Source organism: Myotis davidii, unplaced genomic scaffold (assembly GCF_000327345.1).
Source record: "Myotis davidii unplaced genomic scaffold, ASM32734v1 scaffold168, whole genome shotgun sequence".
NCBI classification, from domain to species: Eukaryota; Metazoa; Chordata; class Mammalia; order Chiroptera; family Vespertilionidae; genus Myotis; species Myotis davidii.
In genome coordinates this window covers 5344607-5349748 of record NW_006383016.1, presented here as the reverse complement: position 1 = coordinate 5349748, position 5142 = coordinate 5344607, and the positions used below count along the sequence as shown (strand labels likewise).

The following is a 5142-nucleotide window of genomic DNA, read 5'->3' as shown; positions in this document are numbered from 1 at the left end:
ATGCCAGTAGGATTTGTTTTTGATGTGTGACTTCTCATAGCACTTCATGGGTTGTTTTGTTATCCATGCTGGGAAATCAGAACTGGAAGAAATACAAGCAAGTTTTCTAAGGCTCATCTCCTTGAAGGAAATTCCTTTATTTGGGGAGGAACATTTGTTCCAAAATGGGGGAAATTGAGAAAACAGTTCACAGGACTTAAATCTTAACTCTGTTGCTTTCTCAGTTATCTGTTACCATGTAACAAAGCATACTGTTTTGTGTATCATTTAAAAAAAAAAAGGGCCGAATCCGGTTTGGCTCAGTGGAAAAAAAGATGACCAAATGTAATAATCTGATCAATAAAGATTAAAAATAAAAATAAAAAATAAATAAATAAAAAGAAAAAGGCCACCAAATAAACTATGACATGACATACATTTTTAAGATGCGTCTCACTTTCAGATATATTAAAAGGTAGGGAAAATATACATGTAGAGTTAATGAAAAATGGTAATTATCTGATACTCATGGTGTCCCAAAAAATGTATACACACTTTGAATGATTATAAAGTCTGGATTGTACACAGGAATCTACAGAAATGAATAATTTTTTTGTCAATGCCACTGAGCCACACTGGCCAGGCTCATTTTCAAAATTTAAAAGAATCTACAGAGGTCTTCTGACTGAAACAAGCCACATTCAAAAGCACTCTTACAATTCTTTCCCTCAGCATTTCATCTTTGTGAGCTGCACGTGTATTATTTTGGAACAAAGGAAGGCAAAGTGGTAGCAAGCTAAAGAAGGAGAAGCAAAGGTCCCACAAAGCTAAGCATTGCCACAGAAATAGCTTAGTTTGGTTTCTGCATCACCAGGTGCGGTAGGTAGAAAAGCAAAGCCGGAGGATATCCCCCCACTTTGAGTACTCCAGCTGGCTTTATTTTTGTGATTTTATAAATGTACCTTGGAAGTTAACAAAGCTAACTTAAGAGGAATGGAAGAAGGACAACTGGAAGCCTCAAATCTTTCTCCAAAAACTTGGCACCCTTAAGTAACAAAGTCAGGGACAGGCAGACCACCTACTATTGTATAAGAAGAAGAAAGAGCCAAAGAAACAGACATAGAAATCATCACAGAAATCATAGAGCCACTCTCCATTCTAGATGTACTAAGGATCTCCACAGCTCTGGGGGGGACCACAGACAAGCTCTCTGTTCTAACCTATGTCATGCCAGTTCAGTATGAAAGAAGACAAAGTGCCAGCACACTGATGATGATTGGTGGAGAAAGTGACGGCTGCCCCCGGGGTGGGAATGATGGGGCGGTCTCTGGGAGTCAGGTGCTGAGGCGATCAGGCCTGCTGCAGGTTGCCCTGCACAGACTGGCCAGCAGGGAACCATGGCCATGCTCATCCTGCCCCTGCCCTTGGTGGTGGGTGTTTTGGAGGATGAGTTTAGTGTGTTAAGATCACCAGAGTCTGTTGTTTTCTGCAGTGGAAATTGGCCTGCACCAGGAGAACGAATCCCAGATGTGGCTGCATGAACCATGGGCTTCTCTGAGGAAGAGACCTTTCTTGGCTGGGACTTGCTGTGGGTAACCTATTCCATTGCCCCCAGGCCACTGTTATGGTGATGGTGTCATTTCTTACCCTTTGGAGAATGCAGCTCCTTTTAGTCTGGACAGTGTTGCAAATTCCATTCATTCCTTATTTTCTCAAAAAACTCCTGTATTTTTGCAGTTGGCTCCCACTGAGGAAAGAGGGTAAATGGTGGGGAGGGCAAACTCAATTTTTGAAGATCTTTCAGTAACGTTAGAACAGCCCCGCAATCGCCTGTTTTCAAGTAAACTCTGTTCTTAATTCACTTCCCCTCAGTTCTCTGAGTAGTAACAATGAACTTGATCTACTCTTTTTTTCTGAACCACAGTTCTGCATGATACTTCAAGTTTGTTGTCTTGACATAAGCATCTAGCCAAGGATCCTTCTCCTGATTTACATTCACTGGAGCTGGCAGATTTGGATGAAATTGGGAAGCATTATGGAGAAGATTCTGAGCAATTCAGAGATGCTTCTAAGGTCTTTGTTGGTGCTCTGCAAGTTTGCAAGTGGCATGTATGGTCTTTATGATTGGAATGCACTGGTAGAGCTAGTGACTGTCATCAGATGACACATCACTTGTGAGGAAGACAAGGGCTATCCTTGGAACAAAACAAAAGAAGAACCCACTAAGCCCTATAACCTTGCATATAAGTATAATTTTGAATATCCAGTGGTTTTCAACATGGTGCTTTGGATAACGATCTCCTTGGCCTTGGCTGTGATTATCACCTCTTACAATGTTTGGAACATGGATCCTGGATGTGATAGCATCATTTATAGGATGACATACCAGAAGATTCTAGTGGATTGAACTTCCCTTATGCCAAAATTAGAAAAGGGCTTTGAAAATTGGCTGTTTTGTGAAAATAAATTGTTTAGTGTAGTTTAAAGGAGATGGTATACTTTAAATTAAAAAAAAAGAATCTACAGAAATGAATAAATATTTTTCGTCAATGTCTGTTTGAAAATGATGACCATTTTGGTCCAAGCATTGCTCATAACACAAAGCAATGGAATCATAAACATCAAGAATCATTTCATCTGTATTTGTGTGTTCTCAACTCATCGACTATTGCCAGTTTGTACCATAAGCTTTATCTTTTATGTATCCCCATTAAAAAAAAAGTCTAGCCCAGCAGGTGTGGCTCAGTGGTTGAGCACTGACCTATGAACCAGGAGGTCACGATTTGATTCCCGGTCAGGGCACATGCTTGGGGTGTAGGCTCTATCCCTAGTGTGGGGCATGCAGGAGCCAGCCAACCAATGGTTCTCTCTCATCATTGACGTTTCTATCTCTCTGTCCCTCCCTCTTCCTCTCTGAATTGGATATAGAGTTCAAAACCACACTTTTAAGGTTTTTCAAGAACTTTCTAGAAACTGCCGACAAATTTAGTAAGACCCTCAAAAAGACAGGTAAGACCGCTCATTGATTGGCTGCCTCCTGCATGTTCCCTTCTTGGGATCAAGCCCACAAACTGGGCATGTGCTCTTGACAGGAACTGAACCAGGGACCCTTCAGTCAGCAGGCCAATGCTCTATCCACTGAGCCAAACCAGCCAGGGCTTCCCTCTTACCTCTTAATCAAACCATGGCAAAAGGCAATCCATGGGAATCAGGAGAACAATTGAGTATTTGTAGCTCAGAGGTGTAGGCTCTATCCCTAGTGTGGGGCATGCAGGAGCCAGCCAACCAATGGTTCTCTCTCATCATTGACGTTTCTATCTCTCTGTCCCTCCCTCTTCCTCTCTGAAATCAATAAAAATATATTTTTTAAAAGTCTAGTGGCACTTTAAGATAAATTTTCTTTGTTCAAAGCTTAGTATGGTTTTGCCCATTATTTCAAATCACTTAAACCAGAAAAAGAGTGAAAATTAGGTGAATTATTAGCTAAAGTGCACATACTTTTGTGTGTGATATTCTATATAACTCAACAGAGCTTTGAGATTGGATGGATTAAAAATCCAAAGTTTAAAAATTATTATTTTCATCATTCATTAGTTATCTACTTGCCTAGTTCTCACACTGACTGAGGCATTCATCCTAGCTGGTCTGACAGAACCAGGCCTTGGAGGGTTATTATTTCCCTCTTACCTCTTTTTAAAAAATTATTATTATTATTATTATTATTATTATTGTATTGATTTCAGAGAGGGAGAGAGAGATAGAAATACCAATGATGAAAGAGAATCATTGATTGGCTGCCTCCTGCATGTTCCCTTCTTGGGATCAAGCCCACAAACTGGGCATGTGCTCTTGACAGGAACTGAACCAGGGACCCTTCAGTCAGCAGGCCAATGCTCTATCCACTGAGCCAAACCAGCCAGGGCTTCCCTCTTACCTCTTAATCAAACCATGGCAAAAGGCAATCCATGGGAATCAGGAGAACAATTGAGTATTTGTAGCTCAGATAACAAAGCTACACTGTATTGGGACACTGATGCCTATTTTTGTTTGCTTTGTACCATTCAGCTCAACCAATACACCAAGACCTTCTACTGGTTTCTTTAATTCTTACTGAGTAGTTTTCACCACTGAATAAGTTCTCAATAATTTCACAATGACTTCCTAGATGAGAGTTTCCAGGAAGACACTAGATCATAAAAGCAACAATTACCATATTTCCAAATTTAATCAATATGCTTATTGGGTCCCTATTGTGTGCCATGTGCAGTCCGCTAGATCCTACAATGGCAAAAAAAACCCAAACAGAGACAATGCAGCCTTTCTCATATAACTTAGTCTGATGGAGAAGGTGAAGTGGACCGTGGACGAGTAAAATAAACATCTTAAATCATGAGAGATCCTGGAAGTACTAGGAAAAAAATAAAGAAGGTGATGAAGGAAGGTAAGAGGAACTTGTTTAGACAGAGGTGATCATGGATGGACATTCTGAGGAAAAAACATTTAAGCAAACAGAAACCTAAAGATGAAAAAGGATGAGTCATGCAGAGAGCCAAAAGAGGTGCTGTAGACCAGAAAGAGGGCACAGCAAGTACAAAGGTTCTGAGGTGTCAAAAAGCTTGGTGTGTTCTTGGAACTGAGAGTAGATTGGTACAACCAGAGCACAAAGAGAAAATTTCTCCAACCATAAAACAAGCCTAGCCCTAACCGGTCTGGCTCAGTGGATAGAGCGTCGGCCTGCGGACTCAAGGGTCCCAGGCTCAATTCCGGCCAAGGGCATGTACCTTGGTTGTGGGCACATCTCCAGTAGGGGGCGTGCAGGAGGCAGCTGATCGATGTTTCTCTCTCATCGATGTTTCTGACTATCCCTCTCCCTTCCTCTCTGTAAAAAAATCAATAAGATATATTAAACAAACAAACAAACAAACCTAGAGATGTATGTTTACATTTTTCCTATGTTCCACACAGGCAAAACCAACAAACAATTTTTAAAAAATAAACAACAAAAAAACACACCCTAAATTTTACAAGCCTATAAATATCTCTGGGAGAAAAAATTGGCCTTAGAATTAGTTTGGTTTTTTTTTTCTCATTTACCTTTCCCTAGAATATTATGGGACTGTTTCTTTGATTTCTAGAAGCTTATTCATTAAGTCAGTATTTCTC

General features: G+C 40.4%; 1 pseudogene; it reads left to right on the top strand.

Moving 5' to 3' along the window:
* The first annotated feature begins 1376 nt into the window (after window positions 1–1376).
* Window positions 1377–2386, top strand: LOC102760631 (annotated as a pseudogene).
* The last annotated feature ends 2756 nt before the right edge of the window (window positions 2387–5142 follow it).